Source organism: Equus asinus, chromosome 17, assembly GCF_041296235.1.
Source record: "Equus asinus isolate D_3611 breed Donkey chromosome 17, EquAss-T2T_v2, whole genome shotgun sequence".
NCBI lineage: Eukaryota > Metazoa > Chordata > Mammalia > Perissodactyla > Equidae > Equus > Equus asinus.
This window is the reverse complement of record NC_091806.1, coordinates 23,101,998-23,125,187: the sequence shown is the minus strand read 5'-3', so window position 1 is coordinate 23,125,187 and position 23,190 is coordinate 23,101,998. Positions and strand designations below refer to the sequence as shown.

Below are 23,190 nucleotides of genomic sequence, written 5' to 3'. Positions count from 1 at the left end.
GATCTCAAAAAAAAAAAAAGTGCAGTTTGGGGAACAGAAAGGATTCTAGGAAGAGGGTCTGACAGTTACAGAAGTCTTGAGGTGGCCAGTTTGGTAACATTTTAGCATTAAAGAATCCCAAGGATAGGTTATAAAGAGCCATGTAAAGTGCCTTGGTAAATTACATCATTGTGCTGTAATTATTTTATTTATTTTATTTTTGTAAAGATTGGCACCTGAACTAAAATCTGTTGCCAATCTTCTTTTTTTCCCCCTGCTTTTATTTTCTCCCCATATCCCCTCAGTACATAGTTGTGTATTTTAGTTATGGTTCCTTCTAGTTGTGGCATGTGGGACACTGCCTCAACATGGCCTACTGAACAGTGCCATGTCCGTGCCCAGGATCTGAACTCTGGGCCACCGAAGCAGAGTGTGCGGACTTAACCACTCGGCCATGGGGCCAGCACTTGTGCTGTAATTATTTACTATCAGCTCCTCCATCACTTCCTCCAGGAAGCTTCTCTTCCATTCCTCACCTTTCTCAGCTCTAGTTAAATGCCTTTTTTCAGTTCACAGACAACTATCTCCTTTAAGCATTCTTTTAATATCACCCTGTTTATTAGATTAATGCCTCTAATATGAAATTGTGAACAATCTTTGCTCAAGGACTGAGGATTCCATCCCTGTTATCTAAAGCTCCTGCATAGTGTTTGGGACATCAAAAGGCAAAACAAACATGTATCCAATAAAGTAAAACTGTGCATAACATTTTTGACTGCTTTTATTAGTTGTCAGTAACATAAAATTAACTAAGTTGTGGTATGCAGCTTGAATATATATATATATATATTTTATAACTTTTAGGAAAGTACATAAAGTGATTGTGGATACTAAAGTAATAGATCTGTAAAGACATATATGTTAATTACACTTGAAGTAAAGAGCATTTGTCTATGTGTGTTTTTGATATTTATCTATTTCATCTGTCTCTGTTATGGCTTCTGATGGTTAAAGCACTGAATCCGCATGTTGAGACAACACGGATATGGTCATATATTTGACAGACCTTGGAAGACTCAAGGTCAGTCTTTATTATCCATTACAACTATAGAAATCAACGGCCACTGAATGTCTTGGATTTTTTTAGCTGCCATTGTAAAATGCCTTTGTGGGAAAACATTTCAAAATGGAAGTAAAGCCCAAAAAGATTCTCTGATTTTCTAAGGGACATTGTGACCTATCACATAGTTTTATGATGGAAAACATCCTATGGACACTGTTTCTTTCTTTTTTTTTTTTTTTTTTTTGACAAAAGGCTTTAAGGATTTTCAGCTGAACTATATTTCCTCAATTAATACATACTCTTCTGGAATTGTTACTTATGAGTAGCAGCATGGTAGAAAACATTGTTTGAAATTTATTGTCTAAGAAAAATGGGATTTCCGTTGATGGCCGCTAATTTAGAGGATGTAAATATGTCATCTAATTAACTTACCTCCCTTCCTTATGGCAAATATATATTGTAGAATCTGAAGACTGATTTTATCTGCATATTAACAGTTTTATCAGAATGAGAGGGTTTGAATTAAAGACAAGAGAATTTTAAGCTCAAAACTGAAATTCCAAACTTAGAATTGACTGAATTAAGTGTGGGCTTCCTCTCCCTGAATTTGTTAGGTTGAATAATACATTATAGGGACTATTTTTAGGAGATACATGACTGAAATAGATGCTTGGGCAGATATCCTATAATGACTCTTTTATCCTGATGTTCTACATAAATAGGGAATACCACATCCAAAGCTTTTGATGTTTTCTAGCCTGTCTACTTCAATTTTCATCATCCTCTCCCCCTTCTTAGTCTCTCTACATCACATCCTTCTCACATGTCCCCAGTGACTGATGGAAAATATTATTGTCCAAATAAAGCATTTGGGGGATTAAAGGGAAGTCTTTAATGATGGTGAAATAGGAAGCTCCTGAACTGCCCTTTCCCTGTGGACACACCAAATGAACAGCTACACATGGTACAATTTCCTCTGAAGGAAATCGAGAAACTAGCAAGTGACTCCTACACATCAGAAGAATGAAAAAATATCCATACTGAATTGGCTAGGCGAAACTAAGATAAATTGTTGTAATAAATCCAACCTGCAGCACAGGGGCATACAATTGGAAGGAAACCTCTGACTCTCAGTTTCTCCCTCAGAAGTAAAGGGTTTGGACCCCACAACTAGAGTCCCAACATCTAAGACTCTCAACAGAGGGGCAGATCTCCAAATCCTCTAGCCCTGAGAGCCAATGGGGCTTGTTTCCACAAGGCCCACAAGAGTGTAGCAAATAAAAAAGTAGTTATTAAGAGAAGCCATAAATAGTTGCAGCTATCACACCAGAGTTCAGAATAGAGGGCAGAAAAGCCTATCTCTAAGTCTTTCCCTGAATGGATTCTATATGCATACATTAAAAGCTGCTGCCTGAGGGACAGGCTGCTAATTTAGCATGCGTCTTGTGGCTGACTGAGATCCTCCCTGGAGCCCAGAAAAACATGTGGACACCTCTGCCACTTTCTCACTCTTGCCCCCTCCAAGTCGCAAGTATATCCCTGGAAGGAGCTTGTACGTGCATCTGCACCTCAGCTTTTGTGGCTGCTACTTGAGGAACATGCCCCCAAAAATCCCAGCTCTGATAGCCAACAGAGCTTCCATTCAGAAATGCCACAGAAGTTTAAAATCATACCAAGCACACAATGATAGGAAACTAGAAAACACATAGAAGAAGAAAATAGGAAAATTCACAAATAGGTAGAGCATAATTCTACAGCTACATCATAACTACCATCTTAGAATCAACTCAGCCAAGGAAAGCCTTCACTACACACACCTCCCGCTTAGCCACTGTGGCTATATTTTATGGCACACTTCTGTTGATGTATTTGAGACCTAGCTCAAGTTACTCCATGGGCACAGACAAAATGGCCTCCGTTTTCTACACAGTTTTTGTCTCTGTTAAACCCACTGATCTATAGCTTAAGGAATAAGGATGTGAATGGTGCTCTGAAAAAGTAATTAACACTAAATTATGTTCTGGGCGATTTCAGGTGTTCACATAAAAGTATTTATTTAAAGGTTTTGAGACCTAAAGTCCAAGGACTTTGACATGGATTTCTGTAGTCTCACCAGTACAATCTTCTGGATATTTCCTGTTACTTACCTTTGTGCTTAAATTGAATGTAGAAAGAAGTCATGACTTATCTTACTCTTCTCTCCAAACCAAGGATGAGTACTAATAGGTTCACTTTGATTTTGCAAAAAGCATAGTTTTATACCTCTCTTCTTTGTTCATGGGTATGCCTCTGTGATATAAAATGGGCGTAGAAACTATGTCCCCATTTCTAGTCAACTTACCCTCATCAACATTCCAATTTGTCTTTAAACAATGAGTTTAATAAACTTGTTGAGACAGAAGGGAACGTTAGTGGGTTAAATTAGGTTTGGGTGCCTCCTTCCGATGTACTAGTGTCGCTCTGTAAGTGTATCATCATAACACTCAGAAATCTATAATTAGTAAATGAATAAATAAGAATAAAAAAGAAATCTCCTTCCCTCGACTAAAAGTTCCATAACGGCATGGCCCTTGGCTGTCTTGTTAACCATTTTTCTGCTTTGCTATTTACGATGCTCAGCTCTAAGATGCCATTTAAAAATATTTATTGAATGAATGAATGGGAGTAGCCTGAAAAACTGATGGAAAAATGAACTTTTTAAAATTTACCAAGAAAAGAACTACTTTCTTTAATTTTATTCAAGTACGTTCATTTTAGATTATATCCGTCTGCACTTGTTATCTTTTGCCCTTGGCTGAAATAAGAATCTGGGACAGAGATTCTTCAATTTAAAAATCTTCTCAGAGTACTCTGCAACATTCTTCCTCAATTACATCAACAGACATCCCCAGGATCAGCAGCTCTGGATTTGTATTGCACCCCACAGTCTTCACTTCAGCCTGTGGATTTCCCTTCTTGCCCTCACTCAGGAGAACAGATTTGGTGCCATTGACAACTTTACAGAAACTGCTTGAATGGAAGTTAGTGGTAATGTATCTGGACCTTCTTTCTCAAAGGGAACTGGAGAAAAGGAGTCCATTTCTCCTATGTGTTCATAGCATTATACTAGTTAAAATAAAAAAAGAAAACTTAAAGTGCCCAATTGATTATATTTAAGTTGTTAAGGAAGAGTTATTGACATAAATATATGTTCCCAGGAAAAAGAATGAAAAGTATTTTTTTAGAGTTCCATTTGTAATAATTTATATTGGCTTTCTGTGTATCTGTGAAATAAACTGAAATCATATTGCAAACAAAATTTTAATAGTGGTCGTTGCTGAGTGGTTGGATGCTTGGTAATCCTGCAATCTATTCCAAAATCTTCATTAAGTTAATTGAATATGTTGTTCACGCTGTAATCAAGTGGTAATTAATCCAGTTGTGAAAAACATAACACAATTTTAGCTTCTCAAGAGTATTCACCTTATTTTAGGTTGTCGTCATGAAAGGAACATGGGAACACTCTTTCCGGTTCCTGGGAGGAAAGATCAATGGGTTATACAGGTTTTTCATTCAGGTCATCTTCCCTAATTTATATATCTCTTTAGAGTATAAAATGTGCTGAGTGTTATGCAGTCAAAACATAATAGGAATAAAAACACATGTTAGAACATGCAAGTTTTAGCAAGTAATTTGTCTTATATTACAAATTGAACAGTTTTAGACAAAAATATTTCGTTTTCTCATAAACATTTTCTTTTATAACCTTAAATGATTTATTTGTTTTTCATAGAATATGTCACACACCAGGACCTATCATTCACTGTCCAAACCTCTTTCCAACTCAATGTACTTTATTAAAAATACATTAAATATATTCATATCTATAAAAATTAAGCATATTTTATGTAAAATTAACCTCATTGGCCATCTTTCACATAAATGTGTAAGGAAAATATATTCTCCTTTTCCTTTACCTTTTCCCTTGAAAACTTTGACTTAATAGCCTTTACAGATGGTTAGGAAAGCAGAGTGTTTTGTTTTTGTTTTTTATTCATTTTAGGAAAATGATAAAGATGGGAAAGAGTCTACAGTAGGAGCCAGACTTTGAAGTGAGACAGTCCTGAGTTCAAATCTATATAATATCATTTACCTGTTAGCTCTGGGACCATAGCCAACTAATTCCCTATCAGGGACAAAATCTCTGATGCTAAAAGAAAAGAAGGAATCATTCATGGCATCATGTCATGAACTGAAGTCTCCAGGATCCATCTTTGTCCACTTTAGAGCCTGCTCACCTGATCTGTCAGAGTCCAGGTGCAGATCCTAGCCTCTAGTCATGTTTGGAGCTCTCAGCCAACTTACTTTAGGATTTCTTTTTCCTGACCATGCCTTCACTCTTGGTTACAATTGAGCATGTTTCTTCACAGTTACCCATGTTGGCCACACCATTCCAACTTTCAGACCAGATGCTGTTCTGATCTAAGGTTAGGACCCCACATTGCCATGAAATGAGCTTATAAAGTCAACCCCAGAGTTATTCATTTTATGTTATTCTGTATGGTCCTATCTCAAGGGCCATGGCTGAAATGGTACACTTAGCTGCAAAGGAACAAACGTCCTCCTATTGTGATGATCCCGTGCACTTCAGAGAATATTTTCTGCTCAGTACTTAGGAAGAAGTATTTGTTTCTCATCACCCTCAAGCTGCCATTCTGTTCTTCCCTATTGAAAACTCACACTCACCAGAGCCTTAGTTCACCACTGATCTGGATGGACAAAACTCTTCTGGTCAAGTTGGTTCCACTGTGGTAAATGGAACTGTGGCCTAGAGTTAGAACCCAGCATATCTTATTATTGCCAGAGGGTTTTAATCTCTAGTTCATTCTTTTTCTCACTACTCAAACTCACTTTTTTGTGTTAGGACTTTAACTTTAGACTTTCCAACCATACCTTCTCTATGGGTCATGTCCTAGAAGCTGACCAAAGTATCATTTCACCATTTGTTGGTTTCAGTTCCCATCTCTGCCTCTCAGAGGATAGCCTCCCTCTGAAATTTTAGTTGTTTGCCTAAATAAAGAGATTTCAGACTGAATATATTCTTGAGAAAATATCCTAAGAGCTATACTTTTATATAGTTGATATTTGCAAATTGTTTTTTGTTGTTGTTGTTGAGGAAGATTCACTCTGGGCTAACATCCATTGCCAATCTTCCTCTTTTTGTTTGAGGAAGGCCCTAGGCTAACATCTGTGCCAATCTTCCTCTATTTTGTGTGTGGGTCGCCAACACAGCTTGGCTGATGAGTGGTGTAGGTTTGTGCCCGGCATCCAAATCCATGAACTCAGGCCACGGAAGCACAGCATGCCAAACTTAACTACTATGCAATGAGGCTGGCCCCTGAAAATTGTTTTTGAAAAAGTCACTATACTTGAAGATATCTTGTAATACTCATGTATATATATAGTACCCCTTTGGAGATGATCCAAAAATACTAAAAGAGAAAAATATAGTTCCTGTCTATTACTGGCATATAATCTAAATTATACACAAACCATAGTAAACATACTCATGTTTATTTCATAAAAATTTACTCAGTATCTACACTGGGGAAGATAGTATGATAAAGAGGCAAGGAATCAAATCAAGAATAATAGTTAAATAGCAAGCATAGTAAAGGAATAGAACAGACACAACTAACTGCATAATTAGACAGAAAATGCTGAGAGTCTTAAAAGAAGCACAAGAGATTCTAGTGAGGTTTATAATTTGAGATGTTGTCTATAATTGAATCAGCTGTCAGGAAAAAATCACATAGGAGTTGATATTTAAGGAAGGGTTTTTAGAGTGAGTAGAGTTTGAACAGCTAAGGTACAGTGTGCATGTGTTCACATGGAAACAATTAATGGAAAATGAGTCTCAGTGAATTGTATTTATTTCCTTTCACAAAAAGGCAGTTGTGATATATCAATGGTCTAGTCAATATTGGGAGTAATTGTGGTAAAATTTAGGCTAGGGAGAGAGAAGGAGTAAGAATCTGAAATATAGAACATTATGTGCACGGTAAATCTACTTATGGAATAAATATTTAAAAAATCAACTTTATTTTTTAATCAGTTCCCTATTAATAAACATTTAGATTGTTTGAAATAATTTGCTGCTACAAACTGTGATGTAACAAATACTTTTGAAAGTAGTGAATTTTTATAGATTAAATTCCTAGAAGAGAATCTCTAGTTTAAATGGCGCACAGATATTTAATTTTCATGTGTTAGAAAAATTATCCTCATAGAAAATGTTAGAAGTTAATCTCTATAGACAACAATAATTTACACTTCTACCAACAATGAAGGTGTGTTATAAAAATTTCAACTTTAAAATGATGAAGAATTAAACATAATACAGATGATGTGAGCAGGCCTGGTCCAAACATTAGATTCTGACCCTAATCTGTGGTTGAGACCTCATTACCCACAGAATTGGGGAGCATTCACATTAAACTTGTTTTTTTCATCAGTTAGAACCAAAGGCCAAGGAACAGAAAGGTTGTAAAGTTGTCAAGCTTCGTTTCATACTTTAAGAAAGCAACTGTTGGCTAATCAATTTCCTAAAGGCATTTTTGACATCTTTGTTCCTTAGACTGTAAATTAGGGGGTTCAGCATAGGTATAATCAATATATAGAACACAGAGGTCACTTTGTCCATTTCCAGTGAATGACCAGTGCTAGGCCGCAAATAAATGAATGAAGATCAGGGTACCATGGTAAATAGTGACCACAGTCAGGTGGGAAGCACAAGTGGAGAACCCCTTTCTTCTTCCCTCAGCAGAACCTGTTTTAAGAATAGCTGCTATGATGCAGACATAAGAGAGAAGAACCATTAGAAGGCAGATGGTCTCCACCAAACTAGCAAAGACCACCAGAACAATGTCATGTATGTAAGTGTCAGTGCAGGACAGAGATAAGAGTGGGGAGATATCACAAAAGAAATGGTTAATTTCTTTGGAGCAGAAAGACAGATGGAAGGTGTTAGTGGTGTGAATAATTGAGCTCATGGTGCCCCCTAAAAATGCTCCAATTGCAAGCTGGCAGCAAATCCTCTTGGACATAATAACAGTATAAAGCAGGGGGTTGCAGATTGTTATGTAGTGGTCATAAGCCATGGCAGCCAAGAGGAAAGACTCCATGTCAATGAAAGAGCAGCAAAAATAAAACTGTGCGGCACAGCCATTGTAAGAAATGGTCTTCTTATCAGAAAGCAAGTCCACAAGTAATTTGGGAGCAATGACGGAGGAGGAACATGCATCTATGAAGGACAATATGCAGAGGAAAAAGTACATAGGGACGTGCAAGTAGGAACTGATTGTGATTAATAAAATCATCCCAAGGTTCCACATGAGGGTAACAGAGTAGATGAAGAAAAACACAGCAAAAAGAACACTCTGAAGTTCTGGATGGTCACTAAATCCCAAGAGAAAGAACTCAGTCTTTGCCGTGCAGTTCTCCACCTCCATTCTCTGTGGCACTCCTAGACTTTGAAATTGTGGCAGAGTAATCATGGCAATGTTAATAATCATCTCAATATTAACAAAAAATAAAAATAAAATGATCGAAATAAATAGAACAGTAATTCTAAACCCACTTGGGCATCCTGATAGCACCTAGACATATCCAGAGTTAGAGTAATATAATGCGTAGGTTTCACTTTTATTTTGTTAATTTGATAATTTGCTATGTCTGTGCCTTAAAGCTATTGTTTTCACATCAAATGGTACCACCATCAAACCAGTTGCTGAATTCTAGGCCTGGGTTTCACTCTTACTTTCTTCAACTCTCTCATCTTCCACCAATGTCAAGTGATGGTGGTCAACCATACTACTACAGAGCAAAGTCTTAATAAATGGCCTTTTTCCCCATTTGTGTTGTTTTCGTCTATTTCCAAAACAAATAAAACCATTGCTCTTCCAAGTGAAGCCTTGTATAGACAGAGGAGCAGAAGTTCTGAATTTCTTATCTTGAAATGTGGCTTTGCCTCTGAGGAACAAAGGAAGTCCTTAGAGTTTTTTGAAATCCACTAATAAAATAGAAAGAAGAACGATTCTGATTTAGTTATGTAAGTGACTGAATCATAACTCTGTCACTCAGTAGTTGTGAAACCTTGGGCAGGCTAATTAATCACTGAGTTTCACTTTCACCATCTATGATAGGATAATGTAGTACCTTACTCATCAAATTATAATTGTTAAATGACTTTTTTCTTACAGCCTCAATATCATCGCCATCTTGTTATTTCACTGTTCTGATGTTGGAAATATAACAGTTGTGAGTCAATGCAGTCACCTATTTTATTCTATATGGAAATGTGGCTGATATCCAAGGTTTACTCTTTTTCATCACTGCCATTCTGTTACTTAATTTCATCCCTCTTTTTCCTCAGTTGAACCTCATAATTGGCCTCCTTCCCTCCAGTCAATCCTCACTCTACTTTCAAACATGCTAAAAAATCTATCCATAAACCACTGCAAGAGTTATATATATAAAATAGATTTTGTATTATGTTTCCTTCTTGCTTAAACTCTTAAATGATTCCATGTCCTGTACAAGCTCAGCTTTTAAATACCTTCAGATTTGACATGTATTTCCATTTTCTATCCATATCCTCCATCTCAGAACCTGATCTAACAACATTACAAGAGTCTTACCCTCCTGCTCTTTCCTCAATTTGTTCCAGGTTTTCAATAAAACGAAATGTCTTTACTAAAACTTTGCATACATTTAGAGACACAGAGAATGAAATATAAATACCATAGAAATTGTGGATTCTGCATTATTACTCAAAGTTTATTTTCTACCTTTCTTCTGTTTCTAGGTAAATTAATTGAATTCTGGGTAAATGTGAATATCTGGCATTAACATATTTTCATCTTGTAATTTTCAATGGACTTTCATATCTAATTTAATTCTCATAGCCTTTTCAAATATGTTAATAATTCACTATCTCTCAATTATATTGAAAAGAACTTGATTATTTCAGGCCATTTAGCCAGTCCAGGGTTGCATAGCTCGGCAATCAAAGAGCGAGGGCCAGAGATTGGAAATTCTGCATCACTGGACTAGAGCACTCTTCAATAAACAATTCCTTCTAAGAGATGGAAATGTGTCAGAGATGGTGAAACTTAGGAAGAAGATTGGAGTAAATAATATCATTATTTTCCAAAATCTCAACGTGCCAGATTTGATATAAGGATATCAGTTTAAAACTAACTTCAATTTTCATTTAGTGCATGAGTTAGAACAGGCAGGTTTACTTCTTTCGACACAGTAATAGAGACAGTATGTTGTGATGATTAAAAGCATGGACCCTAGAGTCAGACTGCCTGAGTTTAAATTTGGATCTATCACTTAATATTTGTAGCACTGTAGCAAAATTTCAGTAGTTCTATGGTTTCATTTTCTGATATGTAAATTACATTTTATAGGAACATTGCCTGCAGGTAATTATGAGGATTAAATGAGCAATTACACATAAAATATTTTGAAGAGTGCTCTTCACATAGCAAACATTCAATAAATATTAAGTATTATTATTCAACCATTGAGAAAAGTTTGAGCTTCCTTAGACATTAGTATTTATTATTTTATTATCAACCAGGTTTTCCTTTTTGCTCTAAAAAAGGGTTAATTAAAAAAAGAAAGCATCATTGAGCTACTCCAACTCTTTTGGAGTTCTCTTTTGCTGAAATATATGTGGCTTCCTCCTTCGAAACTATCAATTGTCATTGAGTGACCATTCACCTATACATGTCTACAAATATGAGACATAAGATTGTCAGTTGATCTGGGAGTGGAGCAATGGCCACTGCTGCGAAGGTGAGGGAAAGATAAAATTATATCCAGTGATTACTGTGCCATCATCTCTTTTGATAATTATGAAGATAACTATTAAAAAGTAGGCATCAAAGAAAATCTTATCTTAGGGACTATGCTTAAATAAGCTTGGGATCTGAGTCCTAGGGAACAATCACTTCTTTGTGCAAGCTGTTTTCTGCTAAACCCCTTATTTCCAATCACAGAATTAAAGGTAATAAAGAAATCAAATTATATGAAGAATATTTACCTGTAAGAATCTTTCAAGGATGTTACACACTTCAAGACTGAAAGAAACCTTCAGGATTCAAAAATGAAATATGAAAGCCAAATGGAACAATGGAAGGGGAAAAGAATAGAAGAAACAAAAAATTAAGTGGAGTCCAAAGAGGAGCCAAAGAATCTGTTCTTCTATGTAATTTTCAGGTGAGAATGAAAATTTCTGAAAGAGTTCAGCAAATTTACATATTTCTGCAGTAAGTTCTCTATATTGAGCCCTAGTCACTGCTTTTGAAACTTGTTTTCTATTCCCTTAAAGCCAACCCCCTAGTCGCACCCTAGTCTTTCTATTTGTGTTGATAACTGTTCACTCCAATACATTACCATAAGATAAAATAAATATTATGATATACAAATTGGGTCAGCTTTAATTTATATTTAAACCTACCCAACTTTTAAAAAGAAATAGTAGATAATGAGAATTGTGTTTGTGTTTAGATTCCAAATCAGAATCCAATAATACTGAGGATTGTCTTAAGAAGATCATGTGTTAAATGTGCTTTTTTTTGTTGTTGCTCTTGTTTTTGTTTTTGTTTTTTGAGGAAGATTAGCCCTGAGCTAACATCTGCTGCCAATCCTCCTCTTTTTGCTGAGGAAGACTGGCCCTCAGCTAACATCCATGCCCATCTTCCTCTAGTTTATATGTGGGATGCCTACCACAGCATGGCTTGCCAAAGGGGTGCCATGTCCGCACCCGGGATCCGAACTGGCTAACCCTGGGCTGCCAAAGTGGAACATGCACACTTAACCACTGTGCCACGGGCCCAGGCCCATCTTGTTGCTCTTGTTTTTGTTGAAAATACCTTGAGGACAAAAAGTGTCATTCTAGGCATGTTTATTCTCAAAACATCAGTTTCTTATGTGTAAAATAATTGACTATAAGACGATGAACACTTAAAATCCTATCCAGCTCTAATATACTAGGATTATGTTAAGAACACTTACCAGATCACTTTCTTTCATTCACCTTCTTACTACACTGTTCTCAGCATCGGTTCATTGTTCACTGCAAAAATCTATTTTGACAGTTAAAGATTAAAAAATTGACCCATTGCTACCTTTTCTATAATCCATTTGGGCAGCCCTTTTGTGTTCATAGAATAAATTTGTGCCTCCCTTAGAAAGGCCGTCATTCCTTAGAATAATGCAAGATCTTTTATATTTTGCTTTGAGTCTTTTGAGATTAGCTCTCCAATCTCACATCAGATCCCAGGAACACACACACTAACGTCCAAATCCCGGGGGAAAATGTATGTGAGCAATTAAACAGTTCTACTGAGGAGTTAGTTAAACAAAAAATGAAATGACATAATGTATTTTTCTACCTCCTCAGGATGTCTCAAAGAAAAATATGTTTGGGCTTTCAACATACTAGATTATTGCATATAAAATTGGATTATGATATTTGCTATCTAGTTAGATTTAACCAACTCAAAGCAATTTATCAAACTATCAGGATATTCTATGTGATAGAATGGTGGAATAAACTGGAAAGAAGAAAAAATGTATTTATCTAGGTATTGAGGATTAGAAGATCTTGAAAGTCAACATGTAAATGGAAAACCAATTATGAGTGAAGTTAATGACTCTGGTATGTGTTACATGTGCATTTATGTTCAAATGGAATTCTGTTCATAAATGGATCAGAGAATCTTCATTCACTAAATGCATTTACTCTGTAAATATGTTGTGCTAGGCAGTGTTCTAAGTACAAAACAGAGAAAAGGAAGATAAGTTGAACTCGACATTAGGAATTTTATCAAGTATAGAACAGTAAACGAAAGATGGTAGAGGAAAAAAAATAAGCAATTACATGGAGACTGGAAAGTCCCTGGTATGATTGGAGACTCAGAAATGAGATTTATAGAGAATGTGTTGACTAATGAAGAAAGGTAATACTGGAAATATAAACATATTATACAAAAATATGCATTTCCAGTTATGTATATATATGAGTGTGTGTTTATATTTACATATATTTATCTTGGCAAAGAGAGATATGAGGAGTTTTGAGATTCCATCTGTCCATAGGATAAATCTCAGCAGAAAGAAACTTCTTTTCCAATAATTCCAGCAAAATCCCCTAGTTAAGTCACTAGCTCACTACTGTCCATCCAGAAACCAATCAGTGGGTCTTTTGATGACTGGCCATGAACACTTCCCCAAATCCCATTAAGTGCAAAGAAAGAGACCCATCAAGCATAGGAAAGGCATGGTCCTCACCCGAAAATTGAGATGCTAATAGTAAGAGAATGAGATAAACATATCAACCCCTATATTTTAAAAGTAAGGGAGTGACCAGATTATATGCGTAAAACAAAACCACTTAAAGAAACACAAAGAAACTTTTATGCGGCTGATTTCAGACCTGCTTTGAGGAGCACCCAGTGCACCTTGATTCCTCCCAGACAACTAGAGGTATTACCTATGAAGTGACATTTGGCGGGAAAGACAGATCTGCTATGTCAAGTTTTTTGTGAAGCTGAATGGAAAGCATCCATCCTTTGTGCTAATAAAACAAAACAATCAGTCTTTAGATATGAAAAGTGTGTCTATCTCTCAGCAGAACATGGGTACTCCTAGTTATCCATGCTAAAGTGGGGGGAATTTTGTGTCGCTGAAGCCCTCAGACCCAAGGTCTGTGAAAGGGACATTGTAGATTCTAGAGAGAGATCAAACTGATAACTGACTAAAATGTGAGCACCTGGATAGCTGAAAATGCTTCTTAAACACAGGAAAATTTAATACTGAAGGCTCCTCTGAGGAGACTAGAGCTCCAGTATATTGATGCTTTCTAGTCCAGTGACTCCACACTCAGGTGAGTTTGCTTTCTATAAGAATTTTGACAGTGTCTGGAGACGTTTTTGCTTCTCACAAATGTGGGGAGGGGTGGTCCTGATATCTAATGGGTAAAGGTCAGGAATGCTACTAAACATCCCATAGTACACAGGAAAGACATCCACAGCACTAAATTGTCTGGCTCAAAATGTCCACAGTGCTAAGGTTGAGAAATCCTGTTCTAGTTGAAGGACCAAAGGTGAAAGACGTTTCTCTTAACTTCACCCTAAAATACAAAGTATCATGGGTGGTCCTGTTCTAGTTGAAGGACCAAAGGTGAAAGATGTTTCTCTTAACTTCACCCTAAAATACAAAGTATCATGGGTGGTATGGTAAATCTCACTCCACTTAAACATTGGAAAACCAATATAGAGCCATAGTTTCATCATAAGCACAATATAATTCCATTCATTTAGTCATTGCTTATTTATCTATTTAAAGAAATAATGAGTAGCTGTCTTCACCAAGGGATACTGGAATATTTCCAAATTATCCTTACCCTCAAAGATTCCTTTTTAAAAAACATTAATAATGGTACTTTTTATGGGACTGGTCCTTGAAGTTTTGTCATTATGTTTAAGTCCAATGATAACTCTCTAAGACTAGCAGCTTATCCCCAGTTTATATTTCAGAAACTTGAGATTAAGCAAGTTTGTGTCTTCCTCAAAATAACTCATCTGGATATGAACCTGGGGTGAGGTGTGTAATCTCGAGTCCAGAGTTCTTTCTACTTCATTAAAGCAACAAGGACCTAAGTTGCATTAGTGAATTCAGCAAAAATATAGAAAATAGGGGCCGGCCCCGTGGCCGAGTGGTTAAGTTCGCGCGCTCCACTGCAGGCGGCCCAGTGTTTCGTCGGTTCAAATTCTGGGCACGAACATGGCACTGTTCATAGAGCCACTCTGAGGCGGTGTCCCACATGCCACAACTGGAAGGACCCACAACTAAGAATATACAACTATGTACCGGGGGCTTTGGGGAGAAAAAATAAAAATAAAATCTTTAAACAAAAAAAATAGAAAATAACAAATATGAAATTAAATCTTAAGAAAGAAAGAAAAAAATGAAGTGTCAGCATTGTAAGAACATGGGAAAGCTAAATTATGATTTGGCTTTTAAAAGATGGGTGTGTTATGCTTGAAAATGGACCTTATGTGTATCAGGCTCTAATCCGTGGAACCTATAAATGTCATCTTATTTGGAAAAGTATCGCTTGAAGTTGTGATTAGGTTAATGATTTTCAGATGAGCAGATTATCCTGGATGATCAGGGTGTACTCTAAACCACATTAAGTGTCCTTATAAGAGAGAGACAGAAGATTATTTTAAACACACACACACACACACACACACACACACACGAAAATGTAGAAAAGACGGAGAGGAGAGAGGTTTGAAGATGCTAGCCTTGAAGACAGAAGTGATATAACCACAAGACAAGGAATACCTTCAGCCACCAGAAGCTGGAAGAGATAAGGAAAAGATTGTCCCCTACAACCTCTTGAGGGAGTATGGTCCTGTTGACACCTTGAATTTGGCCCAGTTACGTGGATTTCAAATTTATGATCTCCAGAATTGTAAGAGAATAAACGTCTATTGTTTTAAGCCACAGGATGTGTACTAATTATTTTTCAGAAGCTGTGGGAATCTAATTTATAATAGGTTTAGAATATAATAGATTTAGAAAATATAGTGAATGCTTAGAATAATACCAGGCAGAGGAAAAAAATGTTAACAAGAGCACGAAAGCTTAAAAAGGTAAAGCATCAAATATATGATCCACTTATTTAACCAAGACAAGGCAAAACAGAGAACAAAAGGTAAAATTACAAACAATAGCAACAACAGCAGATAACTTATTGATCAGTTATAATATACCATATGTAGTGCAAAGAACTTAAGATATAGTATTTAATGTTCATGAAAATGTTAGAAAAGTAGAGTATTATCATCACTATTTTGAGGAATAGAAGATTTTAAAAGTTCTAAAATTATTACCTTGCAATCAAAAAATTAATAAGAAAGAGAAAAACAAAAAAACTAAAAAATGCTCAGAAATACAAATAGGAAATTTAGTTCAAATTTTCATGAAAAAAACAGAATATGAGAGAAAAGTATACTCATACCACGTAAAAAAAATGAAGTCAATTTAATAAGAATGGTTGCACACTTTAAGGATGATGAGAAGACATATCTTTTCATGTGCACTTTGTTAGAAATCTATTGATGTTATCTCAGACCAGGAAATTGAGTCTAACAATATCACTCTAAAAACCCATTCAAGGCAATTAAAGATTGGAGAAGAGCAGCAAAGGTAGCAGATGCCCTTGAACTCTCCAATAAAAGGGATAAGATTTGTCTAAATAAGATAGGCAACTGGAAAACAAAAAAGCATGCATTGTCCTTTAGCTCAAATAATACTTCCTTATTTTACTTTTCATTCACAGCCACCCAAAACAAGCCCCTCACTAAAGATCTCTAATGAAACCCTGAGTCTAGCTAAGAAAATAGCTTTTCAAAAGGCAATTTGGATCCCAACACTTTCTTGAGAGCTTCTTTCACATCCTTGTCCTTCAGGCCATAGATCAAGGGATTCAGCCTGGGAATCACTGCAGTGTAAAACACCATGGCTGCTTTGTCAGTATCCACACTGTTGCAAAAACTGGGCCTGCAATAAATGAAAAGTATGATTCCCTGCAAGACAGCAATCACTGTGTGGTGGGAGGCACAGGTAGAAAAGCCTTCGCACCTTCCCTCTGCAGAGCGTACACTCAGGATGGCGATGAGAATAAACCAGTAGGAAGTGAGGATGATCACGATGGTGACAATTTCACTGAAAGTGGCCCCAATTAATAATGGACATGACATAGCAAGCAAGAGTAAAGAGAGGGGGTAAATCACAAAAGAAGTGGTTGACTACATTTGACCTACAGGATGGGATTTCAAAGGCTAAACACAAGTAAACCAAAGAACACACAGTTCCACAGATGTAGAAGCTAGAGACCAGGACCATACAAAATTTCTGGGACATGGAGAACATGTACAGCAGGGAACTACAGATGGGCAAAAAGCAGTCACAAGCCATCACAGTCAGCAGGAAGACCTCAGTGACTGCACACATGCAAAGCAAGTAGCATTGCACCATGCATCCCAGGAAGGAAACTGATTTTTCCTTGTTTAAGATATTGGACAGCATCTTTGGCACGATGATCATGGAACTGCAAAAATCCACAAAGGACAAGTGGGTGAAGAAAAAGTACTTGTAAGTGTGAAGTCCAGAGCTGACCTGATTCAGTGCAATCATGCCCAGGTTGGCCCAAACTGTGACTCCATATACGAGAAGGAACAGAGGGAGAGAGAGACTCTCAGCTCAGGGGCATCTGATACTCCAGGAAGAACGAACTCTGTCACGGTGGTACCGTTCTCCTCACTCATTTCCACCATATGTCAGGATGGGAAACCAAACGATGTTTTGCGTTTCTTCTAAAACGAGAACAAGAGAGAAAACAACACATTTATATTAACTTTGGAAAAATATAACATTGACAGTGATTTAAGATACAATTGTCAAATAATTCAAAATTTTCAATGTCTCAGTGGATCTCACTGATCAAAATAACTTTAAGTATCAGCAGAACTTAATTCCCAACTGTCATCTGCTATGATAAATTGGGTTGATGAATTAAATTAGGTGTTTTGTTGGAATCTGAAACAGATTCAATGATTTTACAGCCTCATGGAGATAAACTACTGTTCTTTGAAAAATGTAGCAATTTCTGTCCATGTAGGGTGACAGCTATTGTGATCCTATATAGTGTACACTATTTTTTTAGATTAGTTTATCAGTAGCATAAATTTTGCAGGGGGTGAGGAGGTCCTGTACAATTTCCATGCAGGGACTGTGACCAATTTTTTTGAGCTTAGTGGCTCACAATGATTCTTTAACTCTAGAATTATGCAGAATGAAAAATAGAGAATTAAAATATATTCTAAAAGCCATCATTTTTACTTATCAAATTAGCAAAGTAATTTAGTTGATTATAATGATAATAATCTATGTCAATAATGACTCAGAAAGATGTAACTGTTGTATACACTTTTCTGGAAAGCCATTAGGCAACGTATGTCCAAAATCTTAACCCTGACGACAGTAAAAGCTATATGATATTTTTTATGAGAGGTTTTCTTCTTTTTTTTAAATCAGAATTTAAGCTTAAGTTTTTTTTATTATTTTTTATTTTTTTAAAGATTGGCACCTGAGATAACATCTGTTGCCAATATCTCTTTTCTCCCCCCCTTTTCCTCCTCCTCTTCTTCTTCTCTTTCTTCTTCTTCTTCTCCTCCTTCTTCTTCTTCTCCTCCTCCTTCTTCTTCTCCCCATAGCCCCTCAGCACATAGTTGTATATTCTAGTTGTAAGTCGCTCTGGCTGTGCTCTGTGGGACGCCACATCAGCATGGCTTGATGAGCTGTGCCACATCCATGCCCAGCATCAGAATCAGCGAAACCCTGGGCCACTGAAATGGAGTGAGTGAGCTTAAACACTGTGCCACGGGGCTGGCCCTGAGATTTTCTTCTTGGTAAGCGATTACAATAAATATTTAATTACATTGATAAAATTGTGAAAAACTGTATCCAGAGCTACATTTCAGCATTGTTTGTAATATTAACAATGGGAAAAATTGTTAAATTAGAGCAATTTTTAAAACATAGTGGATTATATCTAGAGTAGCAAATTATTATGCTATCTGAAATTACATTTTTGAGATGGCTAATTTTTTTAAAGGATATTGAATAGTACCCTTGGTATATACATGTGGATGTAAATGAAGATGCATATGGAGAGGTATGAATAAGTATGATGGATATATTATGTATTATCACTTTTATTTGGCTACAATCCTAGAAAGATAAATCCTGTATCCACATTAAAAAGGAAGGAAGTGAAAACTTTCCCAAGTTCTCTCACATTGCTGGTTGGGGAAGTAGTTATGCTGTACATTCCACATAGGTGGAAACTACCATTTACGTCTGTCTAAAGAAAAGGAAAGGGGCCAGCCCAGCTCTACTCATTAGGCCATGTCGAGGTGCTGTCCCACATAGCACAACCAGAAGGATCTACAACTAAAATATGCATCTATGTACTGGGGGACTTTGGGGAGAAGAAGAAGGAAAAAAAAACAGATTGGCAACAGTTCTTAGCTCACGTGCCGATCTTTAAAAGAAAAAGAAAAGAAAAGTCAAGTAGCTGGCTTACATTAACAAAAAAAGAAAGAAAACGCAAACGGAAGTTGAGGAATTTTATTCTCTTCCCTCCTTCATAGACAGCAGGAGGAATACACCCATGCCTTCAAATACACATATATGATGAAACTGAGAGAAGAGATTTCAGACTGAAAACATAATCTGATATTTTCTCCACATCTTGAGCTAATTTTAAAGTGGAAACATCACTTTCCCAAAGTCATGGTTTTTTCATTACCCCCCCCCAAAAAAAAAAAAACTGAGTTATTTGTCATTTGCCTACTTCAAAGTTAAAACAGAAAAGTCAACTTGGAAAATTTTCTTCTTAATATTCCAGGCTGACAATAAGAAACTAATTGATGGTAAACCCAAAACAAATCCCAAAGAATTCACCTCCTCTACTGAGCAGAGATGGTCCACGTGGCCTGATTCCCCATAACCAGCTCAGAGGCGTATTAATTCAACTCTCAGAATTAGGGTGACAATTAGGGAGCTCCTCTACAGTCATAAATTCTATATTCCTTGACAAAAATCAGTGTGGAAAATGGCAGAAAGAGAAGGAGAGAGAGACACATACAGTATCATTTTGTTTATTCTGTATTTCATGCATATCAATGTTTGTTACAGAGGAAATTGTTCTAATTTCACCAACAGTTTTAGGACATTGCTTTTGGGAAGTTTAGGAAAAGTCCAGACATTGTGGCCTACAAAGGCATAGAGCTCACACTCACAGATCACACAAAAGCATTCCCATCCATAAGAGTTTATATGATTCCTTAAAGTAGTCCTATACAATTTAGAGCTTGAAAGTGAATCGTTAGAAGGACAGCACATATTCTTTAATTAGCCATATTATTTTACGAAGTTCAAATTTCTTTTTCTCTTTAATCAATACTGGAGATACTGGGATCCCAAGAAATAATTTTTTATAATACATAGTACCCTTTTCTGTTTTCCACTGAAATGAGGAGAAATATGTTTATTTAAAATTGTTAACCCACAAGTGTTAATTTGTTCCAATGTGTTTTAAAAAGGGAAGGTTGTTATTTTTTAATGAGAGAAAGATACATTCAAGGCCTTTGACAAATAGAAAATACCAATAGAGGGTGAGACCACTCTCACTTATTCTCTGACCCTTGGTAGACATATACGTGACTGTAGTTGCACTAGTTGGTTATTCCTGGAGGAAAGAGAATCTGGACTAGAACTCAACAGAGCCAGGTATTTTCCTCATTCTTCAAATTATTTCAAAGAGGTGAAGGATATGTGCATAAAGAAATGCCAGTTTGGGGGCCAGCCCAGTGGTGTAGTAATTTAGTTCATGTGCTTTGCTTCAGCGACCTGGGATTCTCAGGTTCAGATCCTGGACAGGGGCCTAGGCACTGCTTATCAAGCCATGCTGCAGTTGTGTCCCACATACAAAATAGAGGAATATTGGCACAGATGTTAGCTCAAGGACAATCTTCCTCAAGCAAAAAGAGGAAGATTGGTAAAAGATGTTAGCTCAGGGCTAATTATCCTCACCAAAAGAAAAGAAATTAAGAAATCTCAGTTTGAAAACAAATAATTATTCTGATGATATGGTTTCTCTCTTCAACAGCCAGTAAAACTGAGTTGCCTTATTCTGAATTCAAACCTTTTCCTGTTTTCAAGTCTAAGGATGAAAAATCAGGCTGTTGATTACTTATAGAGCAGTGGTTCTTAACCAGGAGTTGTTTTGATCCTCATGAGACATTTGGCAATGCCTGGAGTCATTTTTCATTGTCGCAATACGGAGGAGTGCTACTGACATCTAGTGGGTAGAGACTAGGGATGCTGCTCAACACTATGATGCACATGACAGTCCACCCCCGCCCCCCTATCACCACTGTGAAATATATAAATAGGTCTTATAAACTTTGCCTGTCTTATACTCAAAAGCTCCTTCCTGGAGGGCATAAGGTCTGAAGCCACACCAGAGTTCTACCAAATATCTGAAAGAGGTGGGGATAATGAACTTTGTAACTGAAAATAATAATAATTCCTCACATTTATTGGCCACTTCTGATATGCTAGCTACTGTTATGAATACAACTATTAAACACATTTCATCTTTATAAAAATATGTGAGATTGATACAATTATATAACTTTATGAATGAGGTGACTGAAGCACAGTCAGGTCCAACTTCCTAAAAGTCACACACAGAATCACTGACAGAATCAGACTACATGCTGCTTCTTGGGTTCTGACACACATATGACCCTGTGAAGAAGAGCAGAGCTACTGAATGATGCTGGGATGGCATAGTCCTTACTCAATGCCAGAGACTATTAAAAGGGATTGCCTCAGGGATCTCTCCCAGGTCTGCCCCTTTTCTGACCATGTATTGTCTCCCTAAACCAACAGTGTTCAAATCACTGTCTGTGATTTGTGCTCTTTGATATACCAAACATTTCAATAATTCCATGGATGTATTTAGTTACAGGTAATCAGTTTCCAAATTCTCAGCAACCTATATATGTTTTCCTAAAATTGATCCATCTGTTAATTTTCTGAATTTGAAGAATGTTTCTGGGTCTTCTTTCCACCTAGCACTCTCATGTTTCTATTTCTCTCATTTTTCAAAAGTGATGATTCCTCTTATTCGTTCTCATTTACTATGTGAATTACCCCAATGAGGAAAACAAAAGCAAACTTCTAAAACATAAGAACAATTTGAAATACTGTTTTTCATGAATCTTGAAGTTTTCTTTAATCAAGACACTTCAATCCCATGGTATGACTTCTTGTCATAATTCTGGCATATAGTACATATTTCTTTCCACAGAAAATGATGGCATTAGGCATGTGTTTTAGCCAACACAGTGATGTTTTGAAATCAGATATTTAGTAGATTGATGACAATATTTTTTAACATCTCTTCTTTTTGTTCTTAGTGCATCCTGAAACTACTGTCACAAAACCTATCTTCCTGAAGGAGAGAGTCTCATGACAGAAAAACTAAAAAACTATCTATAAAGAGTACCATTGTCAGTGAAGTTTCATGTCATCTGGGCCACCCACTCACAGGAGAGCTGCTTTGCTTACCTATTTGTCTTAGATTTAAAAACATGGCAGGTTTTTTTAAAAACTAATTTAAAAATAAATATTTTATTGAATTTGATTTCATGGTCATTATCCCTAAATTGAATAACATCAATATGAAGCTCTGAGTTTTGATGAAATGTATTCAAAACACATACGATAGTGCTGTTTTAGTAAAATATTGTATTGGCAAGGTTCAATGCAATCAGCAGTATGTTAAATTTTCTAAACTTTTTAATTCCATCTTTTTTTTGGAAGATTAATCCTGAGCTAACTGCTGCCAATCCTCCTTTATTTGCTGAGGAAGACCGGCCCTGAACCAACATCCGCGCCCATCTTCCTTTACTTTATATGTGGGACGCCTACCACAGCGTGGCTTGCCAAGTGGTGCCATGTCCACACCCGGGATCCGAACTGTCGAACCCATGGCTGGCAAAGCAGAATGTGGGAACTTAACTGCTGCACCGCTGAGCTTGCCCCTAATTCCATTGTTTTAATCAGGGTGTCTCCAAGTGGAATAACAGATATACTTAATTGTTATATGATAAGATGTGGAAGGTCTTTTGGTAACCTTTTCAGAAATTAAGAAAGTGAGTGTTTCTAATGATTGCAGAACAAACCACTCCAAAACATATTAATTAAAATCAACAACTAAAGATTATTGTGAGAAATTGGCATGTAACTTGGATGGAGTTGAAAGAGTTGAGTGATATTCCTATTTTAGCACAATCTCTGACAGTTTCTAGTCCCATTTCCATTTAATATGACCAAGCAGTCTCCGTATTTTCATCTATTAAAAAGTGGAAATAGAAATGATGCTGAACCCTCTTGCTTTCTAACATTGTGATATCTTTCCAAGGATACATTAATTAATTGGAATA

At 36.5% G+C, this 23,190-nt stretch overlaps 2 pseudogenes; both read right to left on the bottom strand.

The window, feature by feature from the left end:
• Positions 1–7,566: 7,566 nt before the first annotated feature.
• On the bottom strand, positions 7,567–8,532 carry LOC139040847 (olfactory receptor 5AP2-like; annotated as a pseudogene).
• Positions 8,533–16,500: 7,968 nt separating this feature from the next.
• Positions 16,501–17,436, bottom strand: LOC139040846 (olfactory receptor 5L1-like; annotated as a pseudogene).
• Between the last annotated feature and the right edge of the window lie 5,754 nt (positions 17,437–23,190).